Source organism: Dermochelys coriacea, chromosome 5 (genome assembly GCF_009764565.3).
Source record: "Dermochelys coriacea isolate rDerCor1 chromosome 5, rDerCor1.pri.v4, whole genome shotgun sequence".
Taxonomy (NCBI): domain Eukaryota; kingdom Metazoa; phylum Chordata; order Testudines; family Dermochelyidae; genus Dermochelys; species Dermochelys coriacea.
Genome location: NC_050072.1, coordinates 32,481,391 through 32,501,681, shown reverse-complemented (window position 1 = coordinate 32,501,681; position 20,291 = coordinate 32,481,391). Strand labels below are relative to the sequence as shown.

The 20,291-nt window shown below is 42.2% G+C and overlaps 1 long non-coding RNA gene across 1 annotated transcript; it reads left to right on the top strand.

The window, feature by feature from the left end:
- Positions 1–545: 545 nt before the first annotated feature.
- Positions 546–13,416, top strand: LOC122460254. The gene is made up of 3 exons (XR_006281450.1): positions 546–557; positions 636–640; positions 13,229–13,416. It is a non-coding gene; the product is annotated as an uncharacterized LOC122460254 (long non-coding RNA).
- Positions 13,417–20,291: the final 6,875 nt, after the last annotated feature.

Here is a 20,291-nt window from a genome sequence, read left to right as displayed (position 1 = left end):
AACAAATCTAAGTGCTTTGTGTTAAGTGGAGTTGTGTTCTAAGTGTAACTAGTAAGCTGTGTATGATGCACTGCTCCTTTTGGAACAGAGGAGCTGGTAATTCTGAGAGAGTCCAGTGAAACTGATGCTGGACACCACTGGGGAATGCCTGGAGGCTGGAGTGTGCCTGTTGCTAGCCTGGAGGGACAGCGGAGCCTGCTTGGGCATAGATGCAGGTCCACAGACGGGGCGGGGAGCGGGGGGCAAAGGGGGCAATTGCCCAGGAGCCCAGGCAATTTAAAAGGGCCTGGGGGCCCCCAGCCAATGCCACTGCACGGCCAGCAGCTCCGTTCCTTTTTAAATCACCCAGGCAGGCCACAGGTCTCCTAGGCACACGCGTGACCGCGCTGGCCAATCGTGCCAGCCCACAGAACCCTCCAAAGCGCGGGGCCCGGAGTGGTTGCGCATACCTAGGAGTGACGGGCAGTCCCAGAAGTGACAGATTTGTCACTTGTGCCCCAGGCCCCGCCCCACAGCTCTGAGGCCCAGAATTTCTGTCGACGGACCTGCAGAGATGGGTGTGCTTGTGTTGCCTGTGGCTGGGAGCGTCAGGGAGCTGATCCCTACCAGGTACAAACAAGGCTTCTCACACTGAGGGCAGGTGTTAGTGAGTGGCCTCACAATCCTGGGTTGCCTTGCAGAGTCAGCCAGCTGTGTGGCCCTCCAAAGGTGTCAGGAAATGGTCTCCATGCTGGCCCCATAAAGACCACTGTAGCAGGGTTCTGTCTCCAACCACCCCTCTTTGAGGCACAGGATGGTCCTGCAGGCATACTGCCCACAGCTCCTTGGTTCTTGCAATAATTTACTCCAGACTAAAGTACTGAGAACAAGATCCCGTTTGTGGGGTCTTATTTATTAACTTTTTTACAAATACAAAACTTTACCCCTCCAGTTCACACCTTCTTCTGGGGTCTAGGTGCTAATTCAAACAGGCTTCCTCACTTAAGTTCGGTGTCTGACACTGCTCCTTTTGGGGTCTGTATACTAGTGCAGGTAGGCTTCCTCTCCTTGGATCAGAAGTCCCCCAGCTCTCCCTCTGGAGCTGGGTTTAATTCAAGCCAGCTTCAGTCAGCAGCCAGCTTCTCCCAGCAGGCCCCTTTCCATTCAGTCCTTTCATCCCTAGGCTGGGAGGGGTCAGCACCCCCATCCTGCTTGAGTCTTTGTTATTAGGGAAGAGTTAGCATATGCACTGCTCTCCTTCCTAGGGCTTCTCCTATTTGGCTGGGAGAGAGGGGAAACTTTGTCCTACGGGGCTCCAGGTCTCAGACCCTTGAAGGAACAGTAGCACAGGTTTTTCCTCAACCACTAATTATTCCCGCAGGTCCACTTCCTCTCTCCTAGTATATGCCTCTGCCATTTCCGAAGTCCTTGTGTACATCAAAACTCCTAAAACCTGACAGGACGATGTCATGGTCAGGCTGGCTGACCCCTACCCTGTTAAAGAAGAAAGATTACCTCTGTTACAGTCACTTTGGGGGTGGGTAGACAGCAGGCCTGTGGATTCACAATTCTGCAGATCCAGTGGTCCAAGTACCCCAAGTAACTGGCTGTGAGGGATGTAGCTGCTATCGTAGGTTCTATGGTAGCTCATACCATTTCCCCTGGGAGATAAATTTTACTTCCCAACTCGCATCAACTCCAAATACATTAGGCTGAAGTGAGTTTTCATCCTGTGACATGGAGGATTACTTGCACAAATAAGGGTTGCACGGCATACTTCTTTAAACATGGTAGAACATTACTCTGTGAATTGTTTTTGAACAACAAATGTCATGAGGAAAACCAGTACACAGGAAAAACATGGTTACTCATATATCTGATCCTAATTTCAGAAATCTATATCTATATTTTTATATATCTATCTATACATAGATGATAGATATAGATCACAGAAGTCTATGTTTCGTTTAGTACCATATGGCCCATCAAATACTTTTATATATATAAATATGATATTAATATTAAATATATATATATGAGAGAGAGATTTTTAATATCTTTTAAGAGATAAATGTAATGTTTCTAATTGTTTAGAAGCTAACAAATCTGGACCTCAATATAGTTTTATGTATTCTGTTTGTGAATCTGTGCAGCTTTGAACATTTTAATATACTTAAATTATAAGTGTCTCTTCCAGTTGTTACCAATAGATTGGAATCAAGCTTATTCTGATTAATTTAACATGCCTAGTCTGAGTGGCAGAACAAGGTGTTGATTGACTCTCCCTCTTTATGTGAATATGCCTCAGAGATCTCAACGAAACTCTCACGGAGATACTGGGCAATCCACTGCTGCATGTTCTTTGAAAGAGCTGTTTGTTTCTTGCCCCATTAAGGGTAACTTTCCCACACCACTCTGCTGTCAGGGGGTGGGGGGACCATTGCTGCACACAGATGAGCCACATAAGGGCCAGGGCAGAAGCTGCAGTCTTGGAGAAGACCCTCCCTTGATTCCCTGCTCACCCTCAGCAGTGAGATATCTTCCATAATGAACACAGTTTGTGGAAAATGTGAGGACAGTAATGATAAGGCCCTCCCTACATTGCTGGCTCTCCCTAACAGCCATGTGTCCAATGTACAGTATGGTCCTGGAACACTCATTTCCCCTGCCCCTGCGGTTACTCACCATTTTGGAGGCCTTGTGGCTCATGTGTGCTTCCCTGGGGTCAGCCAATTAGTGATAGGTATGTGAATAGTGGCTGTGTTTTAAATCACTGAATCAGTGGTCTGTCTGCTGCAAACACCACTGCTTCAAGAAAACGTTGGAATTCAGCTTCACAACTATGACCTTGGGAGCCCAGCCTCTGTCTTTGTTATTGCCAGCTGAATGGCTGCTCAGAATTAGAAAGTGGCCACGAAGAACTAAAGAGGACTTTCTGCATGATGTCATGATGCACTCCATGGCCGAAAAACAAGAATTGAAGGAGTGGTGGGACAGTGAGAAGAGTGACTGAAAGGAGAACGTGGCTCTCTAGAATGAAGCAATGGAGGGCTTAAATGTTATGGAGTACCAAGTGGACACGCTCCAGGCACTACTAGCACTGCAAACCGAGTAGCTCCGTGGCCACTCTCGCCTGCAGCTGCTGTCGCAAAACTCTTTCCAATTTGCCTCCCAGACACCACCAACACACTGTTATCAACCTCCTGGCTCCAGTCTGTACCCACTGCATTCCACTCCTGCCCCATTATAGTCCATCCCTGCGGACTCCCAGTACCTACTGCACTCAACACCCATCCCTCTGCAGTTTAGCCCTGCTGAAGTACAGTACCCACTGCACTGAACTCCAAAGGAAAAGGTTGAATATGATTCCTGGACATACACAAATCTTTAACCATCTCGGGACCCCACTTCCTCCTGACACCCTGCCTTCCCCCATCCCCCTCATTGCTGATCTGTTTTTTTGTTTGTGTCTCTCCTCCAGTTGTTGTTTTTTAATAAAATAATTGTTTTGGTTTGAAAGCAATCTTGATTCTATTAATTGAAAGCAAACGGAGACCTGCAAAGCAACAGGCAGTTTTCTTACACCTTCATAGTGCATCATCTGCACCAATCACAATCACCTCCTAGCATTACAAGCACTGCATGCCCAAGCATAGCAACAAATATTGGTGGCTTTCAGCTTCAAATTGCTGCCTCAAGGCATCCCTGATTCTTATGGTCCTGCGCTGTGCCCCTCTAATAGCCCTGGTCTCTGGCTGTTCAAATTCAGCCTCCAGGCACTGAGCCTCAGCAGTCTAGCCCTGAGTGAAGCTTTCACCCTTCCCTTCACAAATATGATGGAGCATACAGCATGCGGCTATAAGCATAGGAATATTATCATCGGCCAAGTCCAGCCTCCCAAATAGGCAGCACCAGCGGGCCTTTAATCAGCCAAAAGCACACTCAACAGCCATTCTGCACTTGATCAGCCTGCTGTTGAACTGCTTGCTCATCTTCAAAGATTTACAACCTATCGTGAAAAATGATCCCTCACTTTCACAGATCTTGGGAGACAGACCAGTCCTCGCTTACAGACAGCCCCCCAACCTGAAGCAAATACTCTTCAACAACCACACACCACACAACAAAAACACTAACCCAGGAACCTATCCTTGCAACAAAGCCCGATGACAACTCTGTCCACATAAAGAAAAGGAGTACTTGTGGCACCTTAGAGACTAACAAATTTATTAGAGCATAAGCTTTCGTGAGCTACAGCTCACTTCATCGGATGCATCCGATGAAGTGAGCTGTAGCTCACGAAAGCTTATGCTCTAATAAATTTGTTAGTCTCTAAGGTGCCACAAGTATTCCTTTTCTTTTTGCGAATACAGACTAACACGGCTGCTACTCTGAAATCTGTCCACATATTTATTCAAATGATACCATCATAGGACCTAACCACATTAGCCATGCCATCAGGGGCTCATTCACCTGCACATCTACCAATGTGATATATGCTATCATGTGCCAGCAATGCCCCTCTGCCACGTACATTGGCCAAACCGAACAGTCTCTACGCAAAAGAATAAATAGTCACAAATCTGACATCAGGAATCATAACATTCAAAAACCAGTAGGAGAACACTTCAACCACTCTGACCACTCAGTAAAAGATTTAAGGGTGGCAATTTTGCAACAGAAAAGCTTCAAAAACAGACTCCAACTAGAAACTGCTGACCTTGAATAATATGCAAACTTAACTTGGGTTTTAATAGAGACTGGGAGTGGCTGGGTCATTACACATATTGAATCTATTTCCCTAAGTTAAGTATCCTCACACCTTCTTGTCAATTGTCTAAATGGGCCATCTTGATTATCACTACAAAAGTTTTTTTTCTCCTGCTGATAATAGCTTATCTTAACTAATTAGCCTCTCACAGTTTGTATGGCAACTTTCAACTTATCTGTATATATATCTATATATCTTCTTCCTATATGTTCTATTCTATGCCTCCGATGAAGTGGGCTGTAGCCCACGAAAGCTTATGCGCTAATAAATGTTTTAGTCTCTAAGGTGCCACAAGTACTCCTGTTCTTTTTGCGGATACAGACTAACACGGCTGCTACTCTGAAAGCTATCCACAATGTCACGCATGTTGCCCAAAGTCATGGTCTTTCGGAGCAGGATGCGATTAATGGCCCTACACACGTCTGTCAACACAAGTCCAATGATCAACTTTCCCACTCTAAACTGGTTAGCGACCAATTGGTAGCAATCTGGAACAGCCAGTTTCCACAGTGCAATCGCTATGTGCTTTTCCAACAGCAGGGCAGCTCTCATTCTCGTGTCCTTGCACTACAGGGCTGGGGCGAGTTCACCACACAGACCCATGAATGTGTTTTTCCTCATCCAAAAGTTCTGCAGCCACTGCTTGTCAACCCAGACATGCCTGAGATGTGATCCCACCACTCAATGCTTATATCCCGAGCCCAAAAGTGGCCTTTGTAGTTTAAGGAATAACTCCATTGCCACTCGTGACGTGTTAGTGAGAGCAAGCAGCTTAGTGATCAACAGTGTGGGATCCATTCCTGCAGACTGAAGAAGCAGAACGCGCAGTACACAAACTGTTGAAAGATGACGCCAAATGCAGACAGAAGCACAGGGATTGCTGGGGTGCAAAGCAATGCATCATGGGGCATTGGGACAGAACCCAGGATGCCCCACGACCCCCTCTGCCTTCCCACAACTCTCAGTGGCAGAAGAGGAAGAGATGCTCTATGGGATAGCTGCCCAGAGTGCACCGCTCCAAATACTGCTACAAGTGCTGCAAGTGTGAACACACTATTGCGCAGGCAGCTGACAGTGTGAACACACAACAGTGGTTTCTCTTCAGCACTCTGTGAGCGATGCTGTAACTGCCAGTGCTCTAACTCTGCCAGTGTAGACATACCCTAAGCTGACAAATGAAGGGTGTGGGCAAAAGGGATGCAACATATAAGGAAAGTGATTAGGGTTATAGTAAGTATGTAACAGGTTTTGTGTGTTGTCCCTCTACCCCCAGTTTTAACATGCAAAAATTCTCCATAATTAAACCTCATCTTCTCCTATGCAGATTCTTTCTTCACTTCTAATATACTTATGCCCCTCTCTTGATATACAGTTATTGACTATAAGTAATAACATAACATTTTAGACTCTGTACCAAAAATAGCAGACCTCTTACCCATTTTTAATAAATGATCTACAAACAGAAATAGAATAGATTCTACAAATAGAATAATCTCCAATGAAATAGAACAACCCTGAAATAGCGCTGGAAACCATAAAGAATCCCAAATTGTCTGAGGACCAAGGCAGCCTCTTAAACTCCTGACTATAATAAACATATATTTCTCCCTTGCTCAGATGATGAATTAATCTAGCCCAAGTTATAAAGATATGTTTATTGAAATTGACTGAAGAGTATTATTGACAATAACCAAAGGGATTGGATGTTTGCTTCAGAGTCAAACTCAAATCATAAATGTCTACCACTACTAAAGGTTTTCTTCCTCCCGCCCCCACCCCACTGTTAATACCTCATCTTAAGTGATCACTCTCCTTACAGTGTGTATGATAACACCCATTGTTTCATGTTCTCTGTGTGTATAAATCTCCCCACTGTATTTTCCACTGAATGCATTCGATGAAGTGAGCTGTAGCTCACGAAAGCTAATGCTCAAATAAATTTGTTAGTCTCTAAGGTGCCACAAGTACTCCTTTTCTTTTTGCGAATACAGACTAACACAGCTGCTACTCTGAAACCTTTCTCAAATCAGGCTTTTGTTCAACCTTTCCCCCCTTCTGTATATGTGGTTTATTTTATAATTCAAATGCCATCCCAGATTTCCTCTCAGCTGTCTAGTTTATTTTCTTTGAAGCAAGAAGTCCATTTTCTGTACCTGAAAATCTGCTCACCCAATCTGCTCTGCTGAAATACAAATTGCATTTAAAACTGCTGATGTGGTACTACAATCAGCAGTTTGCCTACATTTTTATGCATGTAGCCTGTCATCAATTTGTGTCTCCTGCAGGCTTAGCAATTTGGTGGAAAGAAGTATTTTTTCTAGGTTTCTATTAGAACTCTGAGGAACCCCTTGTCCTCCCTTGTAACTCTCCTCCCTCACTTTGACCAAGTCATGACAACATATCTTGCATTTTTGTAACAGTAATAATCTCTATGATCTCTAATGTGTCCATCCCTCTAATATCTGGCTCTGGTTACAGACATTTAGAGATACATGAATACCCTGAGGAAAAGGAAGAAAGCTGCCATTCCCTGCCCTCAGATAAGACCAAACAGGGATTAAAATGAGATAACCAGGTATCAGTAGCTCAGACTCAATGGAACCTAGAAGTTGTTGATTATAACCAGGCATAGCAAGGCACCATGAAAAACTTCCTTTATTTCATGTGTAGGAAGAACAAATTTGGAAATACCAATCCATATCAGTGATTGACACTGACTCGCATTTGGCATTGACACCAGGCACTCTGCTCATTTGTATGAGTATACTGATTTGAAGTGACCCGTCCCAACGTCAGCAGCCAGAGCTTCAACGTGCACAGGCAGAAATTGTGGAAAAACAACATCGTTTGCCTCATAACCTAAGTTGTGCAGAACGCAATGCCATCCACAGCCTCAGAAACAACCCTGACATTATAATCAAAGAGGCTGATAAAGGAGCTGCTGTTGTCATCATGAACAGGTCTCACTACCAAAAGGAGGCTACCAGACAACTCTCCAATACCAAATTCTACATGCCACTTTCCTCAGATCCCACTAGGAATACACTAAGAAACTGCACATAGAAAATTCTGTAGTGCAGAAAAAGCTATGAGCTTTCTGCTTCTCATGGGTTAGCTCAATGCTACTGTGTTTGGGTTGCTTTGCAGGAAAATGTTTAAATCTAGATATGAGGTTTAATGGGCATGTGCCAATGGAAGCTACTTGAACTACATGCTAAGTTGCTAAGGAACTAACAGGATGGACACCTGTGGCACAAGTTTTCCTAAGGAGAAAGGAAGCATAAGTCAACAAAGGCTCTCTGCAGGGTGCATCATTTGGAATAGAATCAAAATCTCAGGCTCATCTGGTGAGTGGATTGAAGACCTCAGTGCTTAATTTAAGGTTCTCCCAGGCAGTGAATAGCAAGTCAGGCTTGCCTGCTGAAGCTACAATTGGGATAGCATCTCCTATTCCTAAGAAAGAGATGGGGGAGTAAGAGAACCTTAGTATCTAATTTTAGTTTGGTATCTGTATTTAAGTGTCGGTTCTCATAGTGTCTTGTGTCCCCCACCCCCCCTGGCTTTTTTTTTTTGGTTGGTTGGTCTTTGAAGCTTTGTTCAATTTTCTCATTCTGTCTATTTTTGTTAGTCTAAGACTATGTCAAAGTTACCATTCTCTCTCTCTCTACCCCTTACTATGTGAAGCCTCTTTATGTAAAATATCATAGTAACATACTAAGGAGGAAATACATTCTAATGTGGCTGCTTTGAGAGTATGCTACTCAGTGTTATCAACCAACTCCAGAGAGATGCTGAGCACCTGCTGAGTCTCTTACTTCAATGGGAGCTGCAGGTATTCAGTACCTCTTATGATTTGGTCCCATAAAAGGAACTGAACATTAGCTCTGGAAGAGGTAGGCCCAAGATCCCTGAATATGGCCAAGGACTGCTTGACTTTAAGCCAGCTTTGTACACTCCCTCTCCTGCAATTGCCATACATTGAATCTGTCTCTCCCTTCCCTTCCCCCTGAATTAATTACAGCAGCTCAAAACTTCAGCTAATTGTCAATGGTCTCATTATGGGTGGGTTTTTTACCCACAAAAGCTTATGCCCAAATAAATCTGTTAGTCTTTAAGGTGCCACCGGACTCCCCGTTGTTTTTGTGGATACAAACTAAAACGGCTACCCCTCTGATACTTGGTCTCATTATGGCAACCAGGGATCACCAAGGGGCAGTGTTACCACCTCTTGTGGTTTTTTTGGTTTGTTTTTTAATCACAAATCTCACAATATTGGTGTTTTTCTTCAAACCTCTGCTCCTGAAGGCATGTGACTAAGTGAGAATCTCAGACTTCCTTAACAAAAGCTTGAAAACATGACCTGGGTGTACCATAGGGGCCCAGAAACCAAACATGGCAAACAAAAGGAACCAAAACTCTGGTGTTTGACTTTAAAACCAGGAAATTTTAAAAAATCTCTTTATTTTGAAGGCCTGACTCATTATTATTGAATGCTTGGGATTTGGTGATACTTTGAAGCCCTGACAATACTGTGTTTTTCACAACCTCACCCCCTACACCAGCCCTGTCAGATACACCAGGTTTAGAACAAATTTGTACTGGTGATGCAACATTGTGCCTGGAAAGCAAGAGAGAATCTGGGCCTACATCTCTAACAAGGTTAATTTAATGTCATCAAACTTTTTTTACTTTACTCTATTGAAAGATCCATCAAATTGGTTGGCTGTACAAGGCAATCAGCTAAGGTTAAGGGTCACCATAATTAAAATTTTGAATGATCTATTTGAAAATGTTTCTCAACATTAGATTTTGTAATGCTTTTATTAAAACAAAAACACACCCCAAATACTAATTTTTGATCCTGAGCTTAAACGGATAGTGTCCCTTTAATTTTAATCCAATGATTATATTGTGCACCTCTAAGAGCTTTTTTTTTCTGAAAGCAATTTACACAGTCATCTATAAATATACAATTCATTGCCCCAGGAAAAGCAAACTCTTCAGTTATTAAGTCTGTGAAGCTCCACAAAAGTACAGTAAATTAATAGCTCTCTAAGTTCCCTCTTTATTTCCACCCATTTAAAAAAATGTAGATTTGATGTCAGTTCAGATTTTTAATATTTCATTTCTATCTGAAGAAAACAAATGGTAAAGGCAATGCTATTCATTTAAGTAAAGTGGTAGGTGAAATTTAAGACACCAACACATTATTTTCTGAAGTAAAATAATACTACGTGTAATCTTAATGTTTTAGCAGTTTGTAGAGCAAAAATACATCAATATGTAAAAAATTTGCTCATCCACCACTTTTAAGCTGCACTAAAAACTGCCTATGTGGTTCCACAGTCAGCAGTTTACCTATATACTTATGCATGTAATTTGTCATCCATTTGTCTCTTTGGGATTTGGCAACGATTTCTTCCAGTCATAGCATTCATTTCAAAAACTTTTTTTCCCCCACCCCCCTGATGCTCCTTGGTAATTGGCAGAGGAAGGAATCGAGGCCGAGCTATTATAAACTAACAGGTGGTATTTCAGCTGCTGTGTATATAATGAATGTTGGATCCACTGCTGCAAAGTTAAACTACCCTCATTATCCCTCTCATTCTATGTGGAAGATCTGCCACTACTGCCAGACTTTTCAAGGAGGAAGGGCTTTTCAGACTCTGAGAATAAATGAGTAAATGATCTACAGATAGAATAATTTCAAACAAGAACTATGAAAATCTGAACTATTGAAATACTTAGCTTCATATTTTAAGATTTTTATGTAGCTCAGTCTGATTAGTGTTGCCAATCCCAATCCCTTCAAATATCAAGAAATAGGACATTTATGGTTTCAGAGTAGCAGCCGTGTTAGTCTGTATTCGCAAAAAAAGAAAAGGAGTACTTGTGGCACCTTAGAGACTAACAAATTTATTTGAGCATAATCTTTCGTGAGCTACAGCTCACTTCATCGGATGCATTCGGTGGAAAATACAGTGGGGAGATTTATATACACACACAGAGAACAGGAAACAATGGGTGTTATCATACACACTGTAAGGAGAGTGATCACTTAAGATGAGCTATTACCAGCAGGAAGGAGGGGGGAAAGGAGGAAAACCTTTTGTGGTGATAATCAAGGTTAGCCATTTCTAGCAGTTAACAAGAACGTCTGAGGAACAGTAGGGGGTGGGGTGGGGGGAGAAATAACATGGGGAAATAGTTTTACTTTGTTTAATGATCCATCCACTCCCAGTCTCTATTCAAACCCAAGTTAATTGTACCCAGTTTGCAAATTAATTCCAATTCAACAGTCTCTCATTGGAGTCTGTTTTTGAAGCAATTTGTTGAAGGATAGCCACTCTTAGGTCTGTAATCGAGTGAACAGAGAGATTGAAGTGTTCTCCGACTGGTTTTTGAATGTTATAATTCTTGATGTCTGATTTGTGTCCATTTATTCTTTTACGTAGAGACTGTCCAGTTTGACTAATGTACATGGCAGAGGGGCATTGCTGGCACATGATGGCTATATCACATTGGTAGATGCGCAGGTGAACGAGCCTCTGATAGTGTGGCTGATGTGATTAGGCCCTATGATGGTGTCCCCTGAATAGATATGTGGACAGAGTTGGCAACGGGCTTTGTTGCAAGGATAGGTTCCTGGGTTAATGGTTCTGTTGTGTGGTGTGTGGTTGCTGGTGAGTATTTGCTTCAGGTTCAGGGGGGCTGTCTGTAAGCAAGGACTGGCCTGTCTCCCAAGATCTGTGAGGGTGATGGGTCGTCCTTCAGAACAGGTTGTAGATCCTTGATTATGCCTTGGAGAGGGTTTAGTTGGGGGCTGAAGGTGAAGGCTAGTGGCGTTCTGTTATTTTCTTTGTTGGGCCTGTCCTGTAGTAGGTGACTTCTAGGTACTCTTCTGGCTCTGTCAATCTGTTTCTTCCCTTCAGCCACTGGCTATTGAAGTTGTAAGAATGCTTGATAGAGATCTTGTAGGTGTTTGTCTCTGTCTGAGGGGTTGGAGCAAATGCGGTTATATCGTAGAGTTTGGCTGTAGACAAAGGATCGTGTGGTGTGATCTGGGTGAAAGCTGGAAGCATGTAGGTAGGAATAGCGGTCAGTAGGTTTCCAGTATAGGGTGGTGTTTATGTGACCATCGCTTATTAGCACCATAGTGTCCAGGAAGTGGATCTCTTGTGTGGACTGGTCCAGGCTGAGGTTGATGGTGGGATGGAAATTGTTGAAATCATGGTGGAATTCCTCAGGGACTTCTTTTCCATGGGTGCAGATGATGAAGATGTCATCAATGTAGTGCAAGTAGAGTAGGGGCATTAGGGGACGAGAGCTGAGGAAGCGTTGTTCTAAGTCAGCCTTAAAAATGTTGGCATGCTGTGGGGCCATGCGGGTACCCATCGCAGTGCCGCTGATTTGAAGGTATACATTGTCCCCAAATGTGAAATAGTTATGGGTGAGGACAAAGTCACAAAGTTCAGCCACCAGGTTAGCCGTGACATTATCAGGGATACTGTTCCAGATGGCTTGTAGTCCATCTTTGTGTGGAATGTTGGTGTAGAGGGCTTCTACATCCATAGTGGCCAGGATGGTGTTTTTAGGAAGATCACTGATGGATTGTAGTTTCCTCATGAAGTCAGTGGTGTCTCAAAGATAGCTGGGAGTGTTGCCTCCCCCCCGCCCCTCGCTGGTAGTAGCTCATTTTAAGTGATCATTCTGCTTCCAGTGCGTATGATAACACCCATTGTTTCATGTTCTCTGTGTATATAAATCTCCCCACTGTATTTTCCACTGAATGCATCCAATGAAGTGAGCTGTAGCTCACGAAGCTTATGCTCAAATAAATGTGTTAGTCTCTAAGGTGCCACAAGTACTCCTTTTCTTTTTGACTTGAGAAAGTTATACAAAAAAAAATCCTGCAGGAGGAAAAGGGGAAAGCAGTTTAATTCACGGATAGTTCTTCTATATATGTGTTTGTTTGTTTATTATGGTGCGGGAGGTCAGAGAAAGCGAGAGAGAGAGTGTGTAGGTATTTTAGGCACCTAAAGATTCAGATGAGCTCCTATTGTTGGATTACAAAAGTGCCTAGGTGCCTCTCTCTCATGGAGTTAAGCACCTAGGCACTTTTGTTAATCTCCTAGAAGACCATCTGCATCTTTAAGTGCCTAAAAAAACTTTTGAAATCTGGCCCTTAGACTAAAAGCTTCAAGGCAGGTGTGATAAATGAAGCGGGGGGGGGGGGGGAGAGGGGGAATAGCTCCCTTTGATGGACACCCAGCCAGCCAGTTATATGTAAAATCCCTCTTGGTAGCTGTTCTCTGCTTGCTTTACCTGTAAAAGGTTAAAAGTCCCCCAGGTGAAGGAAAGGAAGTTGGCACCTGATCAAAAGAGCCAATGGAAAGGTAGAACTTTTTAAAATTGGGAAATAAACTTTCCCTTTGTCTGTTCTCAGGAGAAGGAGACACAAAACAGCAATGCTATAAGCAGGAATGCTGTGTAAAGTTTGAACCAGATATGAAAACCATCAGATTAAATCTAGAACTACTTTTAAAAACTCAAATATGTAAGTAAATTAGGAAAGTTTAGGAAGACGCTATTAGGTTTATTTCTATTTATTTTTTAAGGCTTATGGACTCCTCTGTGATAACCCCAGATGCTTTTGTTTGCTTGTAACCTTTAAGCTGAACCCCCAAGAAAGCTATTTTGGGTGCTTAATTTTTGGAATTGATCTCTTAAAATCTATCAAAAGCCTAAGTTCCAGATGTATTTTCTTCCTTTTTGTTTTTATTAAAATTTACCTTTTTTAAGAACAGGATTGGATTTTTGGTGTCCTAAGAGATTTGTATACATGCCGTTTGATTAGCTGGTGGCAGCAGTTAATTTCCTTTTTTTTTTCCTTTCTCAGCTCTTCCCTGGAGGGGGTGGTGGTGAGATGAAAGAGCTTGAGGGTACCCCACAGGAAGGAATTCCCAAGTGCTCCTTCCTGGGTACAAGGGTTTTTTTTGTTTTGTTTTTTGGCATTTGGATGGTGGTAGCGTTTACCAAGCCAAGGTCAGAGGAAAGCTGTAATCTTGGGAGTTTAATACAAGCCTGGAGTGGCTTAATTAAAGTGGCAAGTATTAATTTTTAGAATCCTTGCAGGCTCCCCACCTTCTGCACTTAGAGTGGGGATTCAGCCTTGACAGCAGGGACCATCATTTTTCATATTTTTTTTAAAGAAACATGTAAATTTATGGTGCTATATACATAAATAAATAAATAAATAAATAAATAATAATTTGAATATACTGGTAATCAGCCAATTTATATGAATTGTCTCAGCAATAGCATGTTTATATGCAGGCAAAAATGTAGGTAACAACTGCATGGGAACCTGAGGACTCCCTTACTGAAAATTTTTGTCTTACTATTCACAAGTGGAAGAACCAGAGTTTTACATCTTATTGAAAAAACAACAGGCCTAACACCATAGTTCCCTCTTATTCCATTTTAGTTCAGCACAGATTCTGAGGGAAGCATATCAAGAAACTAATCATGAACACCACTTCCTGCAGCAGTCTGGGTTTTCCTTGGTGATTCCTATCTATAAAATGAACCTGACCCTCTTTAACTTCTTAGATCTGAAGAGATCACAGTCTCAAGCTGATATTGCAGTAGGTAGAATCCTATATTGAATGTTAGATTTTAATCATTAGTGGGGAAAGTGATCCAAAAGAGCAGAGTGGATTATATACTTATCTCTTTTGACCTGAGTACTAAACCAATCTTCAGTTTGTTTTGTAAATCAATGTTTTGTTTCTGTTAGGAAGAGAAACTGATAAAGTCAGGTATTTCTTTGAGGCAATCCTGTTTATTTACAAAGACTATATCAAGTTTCCCTGAGCACCATAAGAATCAAAATAACAGAGACCATTTCTCTGCTTACAATTCCAAGTCTGTTTCCAGCCAGCACTCTACCCCAAAAAAGCTCTCTTTTAGGGCTTAACATATAAGATAAGATAAACAGGATAAGATTAATGCAAACTAGAAACCATTTAGTTCATGCCAGTGGCATCCAGACAGGAGAGTTACAGTCCAGCACTTGGTTGTTCACTGCTATTTACATCCCCCACAATCCAAACTGCGGGGCAGCTAAGAGTATGCCTCCACTTTTTTTTAATGGTCACACTTCTTTGGCGGTCTCTGGGCATCCTTGCTGCCTTCTCTGTGCACTTTGTGTTTCCTTACACACACTGCATCAAACAATACCCAGCCCCACATGTGCATTCAAACCCTCAGGCTAGAGTAGGAGTTGACCCATATGGTCTATCATATAGCCAGTGTTTTGGACAAGGGGTGCTCTTGTTTCAGCTCTCTATTCCACAACAGGCTTTAATTGCTTTATATTTATCCCGAATGAAGGGTGGCTATTATGCCTACAAGCTTCAACAAGGTTTCACCCAATCCTCAGCTCAATTAAATTTTATATAAATCAGCAGCAAAGCTGGCACTTAAAGGGTCAGTATTATCAGAAACTGAATACAGGCAGACTGTGTATGGTCACAGGTTAGTAAGCTATTGGTACAGTACAACAGGACATCAGTGTCCAAAAAAATTATTTCAGTAAGTAATGATGAAAGTTTCTGACATTAAAACATGCAGTAGGGATTGGATAGCTCAGGGGAATGGTAATGGTTTATAGAGCTTTTCCCCTGCTAGCTCACTGCTTCAAATCCAGCCTGCATTAGCAGTAACTGAACATTGCTAGTATCAGGTAAGTGTTCAGTGGCCTATGTAAAATCCACAAAAAAAGCTTGAGGCACAGTTACAGAAGCATTATTCCACACTGTATGGAGATAAGAGTTCTCCCCTTGCACAACTCAACTGCACTATTCAACTTTTTGACATTGCCTTACTGGAAAAAAAATAGAAGGAATTCAGAGAAAGGAAACAAAACTGAATAATCTCTTTGTCTGACTAAGGAGGAGGTCTTTATGAGAAAATAATAAAGTGCTAAATACATAGCTATCCAGTGTCTGAGGGTAGGACATGCTAACAGTCTACAAATATCTCAAGGGTGTAAATGCAAGGGCTAGTCTATACTAGAATTGCTACAGCTACTGATGGCAAAGACACCCTATGCCAATGGGAGAAAGCTCTCCTGTTGGCATAATAAAATCTCCTCTGTGGGAGGTGGTAGCTATGTCGGTGGGAGAAGCTCTGTCGCTGACATAGCACTGTCTACACCAGCACTTAGGTGGGTGTAACTTATGTCACTCAAGGGAGTGGCTTATTCATACCCAAGCATAGACACACCCCAAGAATACAAGAGTTCTATTTAATGTCAGAAGATGCTATAATTAGTAGTAAAAAAAAAATTGAAGCGATATCAGCTTTGAAATCTTGTCAATTTCAAAAAATGAATTTAAAGTAGCATCAGGTATTGTAAAGGGATATTGTCCCTTTAAGTTAAATAAAAAAGTGAGGCTAAGTAGTAGGAAAATCTTTCTATCATTGAGGTCAATTACATTGTAACTTAATCTCCTAACAAAAGTAGTGGATGTCTCATCGCTTGAGACAGATACCTGTCAGGTCTGTTTTTTCATATTCTTTGTCAACACTTGTATAGCTGTCATGCCATAATGGCTCTCTGAATTGAAACATATTCAAAAATATTTAAAGGAATCCAGAATATACAGTAGGGAACATTCATGCACTTCCAAGGGATGGACTGGATGATCCAATAGGTCTTTTCATCTCTAGTTTCTCTGTATTAGATTATCTCACTTTTTTTCCAAGTAGGGAAGTGTCCACACCTCAAAAACAACCAAAGCAGCTCAGATTCCTTGTAAGTAGGCCAAGTAGTAAGACTAAGGCCTGAGTAACCAAGTTGATCAAACGGTGCTCGCCCACTATATATGGTGGTGATTCCACAACAGATTTAAATCACGTTGCCTTGTCACAGTGTGACATTCACAGATTGATAAATTCTATGGTCAGTCAGGACCACTATGATCATCATCACTGATCTGCTGTTTAATACAGGCCATACAATTTCCCCAAAGTAATTCCTGTTTGAATAGACCCTTTCTTGACTTAAAAATTGCTGGTGAGGGAGAATCCACCAAAACCCTTGATAAATTGTTCCAGTAACTAATTACCTTCACTGTTAAAAATGTATGCCTTATTTCCAGCCGCAATTAACCTAGCTTCAACTTCCACTTTTGGATCTTGTTAGACTAAAGAGCCCATTGTGACACTGCACCCTATGTTCTTCATAGTGCTATTATTATATGATTATAGAATTATGATGTATTTTATGCAAGACAGGTCATGTAAGGTGTCATTGGAAAAGTTATGATTTTCTGAATATGGTTATCATATTTGTACACTTGTATCATTTTTGTATATGAAGTTATAAATACTGAGTATGTATTTGTACATCAAATGTAGTCACACCTGGGTAATGCCCACTAGACAATGCTTTTAGTCTCGACGGTTGGGAAGGGCCTATTCAGTGCAAAGAGATATTAGGGAAAACAATAGGCCTTAGGAGAAGCTTATCTCCCACCTGGTGAGCCTTCCTGAGAACATTCCAGACAGCCTCTGAGTAAAGGGTGCTATGACTTTACAAGGACATGGGATGAGACCACATGTCTCTGGACTCCATCTTGGGATGTCAGTATTTTTCCACAAATCAGCCTGAGAACCAAGTTTTGAAATAAAGGGTTCCTGCTATATGCTAAAGCTATGGGGAGCTAAAGGAAGTGACATTATCTGTGGTTCTTCACTCCCCACACAAGAAGACTCTTGGGAACACCTGAGGAACAAAAACTGAACTGGGGGAAGTGCTGGACCTAGGCTAAAGTGATTTCTAGCCTGTGTATGAAAGACCTGGGAATTCTAAGCTGTAAAGCAAGTGTAGCTGGTCCCTTAAGAATCTTCAAGCCTGCTTGTACCATCTCTCAGTATGAGAATTTGCTAATTCATATACTATCTTTCTAGTATCTTAGACTTGGTTTCTGTTTTTTGCTAGGTAATCTACTTTATTAGTGATAGCAAATAGATCAATCAATTAAAATCTATCTTTTGTAGTTAATAAACTTGTTTTTGCTTTATCTACACCAGTGAAGTGGAGTGAAGTGCTTAGGAATCTTAGCTGAGAAAGTCTGTTGCATATTCCTCTCCACAATGGGGGTGGTGGGGACAAACTCTATGAGCTTACGCTATATAGTTCCCTGTGCAGCATAAGCCAGTATAATTTTGGGTTTATGCTCCAGGGGGAGTACATGCTTGGACAGCTTTAGCCTTTCTACTGTTGGTTCATGCAATGGCTAGTCAGAGAGCATGCATGTCACTGCAGCTGGGTGTGTCCCTCCCCGTGTGCACAGGCGCCAGCTTCTAATTTTCCCTGGGGGTGTTCAACCCCAGGCCCCACCCCCACTCAACCCCTTCTTCCATGGCCCCAACCATGCCCCACACCTCTTCCCACTCCACCCCACCCCATCTCTTGACTGCCCCCTCCCCTGAGCATGCCCTGTCCTCACTCTTACCCCTCCCTCCCAGTGCCTCCTGCATAATTCTGAACAGCTCTTCTGTGGCATGCAGGAGGCACTGGGGGGGGGGAGAAGTTGCTTGGCGGGCACCTGTGGTGGGTGGGAATGGGGGGGAGGAAAGGTTGGCTGCTGGTGGTTGCTAAGGATCCACTAATTTTTCTCTGTGGGTGCTTCAACCATGGAGCGCCCACGGAGTCAGCACCTATGCTTATGTGTATGCTGGTGGAAGTGTAAGACCGGGAGTGGGTCTACACCTTGTCACAGGAGCACAGTGTGAGAGGAAGCCCAGACTGGTCAGTCAGAGGGCTCAGTGGTACCCCAGTTCCAGGTGGCACCCCAGGGGGGAACCTATCACATCCATAATTAAATTTTTGTTCACCATGTAAGTGCTTAAAGTGTGATCCGTTCAGCCCTTAACCTTCTCTTTGTTAAGGTTACTAGATTGAGGTTATTGAGTCTTTCGCTATAAGGTATATTTTCCAATCCTGTAATCATTTTGGTGGCTCTTCTCTGAACCCTCTCAAATTTATCAACATCTTTCTTGAATTGTTGACACCAGATCAGGACACACTATTCCAGCAGTGGTTACACTGTGCCAAATACAGAGGTAATTTGTTCACCCAGGATTACTTTGTTTATGCATCCAAGGATCACATTAGCCCTGTGCTGTTGTTTCCTATGGATATACGGAGCGCTTTAATTTTCAGTGCAAACAGTTAAGTGTCCAGAGGCAAATACGTAGCATAGGACAGTTAACGAAGCTTGCAAAACTTGCAAAAATTCATTGAATTTGGGGCAAAATGAGTTTCTTATTTTAACTGGCTTCCCCATCCATAGTTTGGATTATACTCTCCTCACCTCAAGAGCTAAAGAGGAGTACACAAATTCAGATTTCCTAGATGCCAGCCAGTCTTTTGGGATGCCGGTTATCAAGATCTGTTATACAAACCAAATATCTAGGACTACACACGAAGTTTTATGATAGAAACAATAAGTAAAATAGTAGTGATTGGATATTCACATGATCTACACATTTTATCTCATCTTCTCTATTATTTTCAAACCTTTCTTGAACTGAAGGGATAGAGAGAAAGTAGCATTAAAGTAGAACATAGGCAAAGGAAAATATGGCAATAAAGCTATGATGGGTCATATTTAATTATAGAGAACAAATAGATTAACATGTAAATTATAACCATTGCCCTTTCCCACAGGAGGGGAACAAAACTCACGAAATTTCTTGAGTTAACCCTTAATGAGTTTAAGGAATTATCTGGGTGTGGCTCTCCAATAGTACCAGTGTCCATCTGAGGCCATAGAGAAATTCTGCATACCTTGGTGCATATCTTGTATTACTCCTTGCACCCCCTTGCCACTTATTTCCTTTATGGCCCTGCTTCCTTTAAAGATCCAGAACACTTTTTTTTTTAAACCAAGTGAGGGAACACAACGCATGCTTTACTAACTGTGTTAGTCATACCATAGATCAGACAAGCTGTACAGCTGGCACAAAGACAACGGAATGGAAACTTTGTAGTTTCCAGATACAGTTGGCTCAGGTTGCAAGATTCTGACTTTTTTTTAGGTTCCTCTATTGTAAGACTCTCGCTTTTTTTTTTTTGTAGGTTCTGTGATCTATTACTGGAGATGCAGAGAGTCTGTCCTCTCTCACATCTGCTTAATGATACCGAATAGTACTTAGCAAGAGATTGTCAGCAGCAATACAAACTGGCTTGCAGAAGAGCAGGGTATATGAAAAGATGCACTATTTAATCAACTGGTGGATTAAGTTAAATAGCATGCAGGCCAGATCACATTCTCCACTTCCACACAAATTTACCTCCTCCTTATTTCTAGACCTGGCAGAGTAGCTCCAGGAAAGCTAGATCGAGGTGAAGGAGGTAGAGAGCACCAGAGCTATTCTCGAATCCCAAACCTCTTGCATGGATATTTGTATCTTCACAGATTCCATTAGCTCTGTATGTTCCGGTGGCTGGAATCCTCAGATCTGG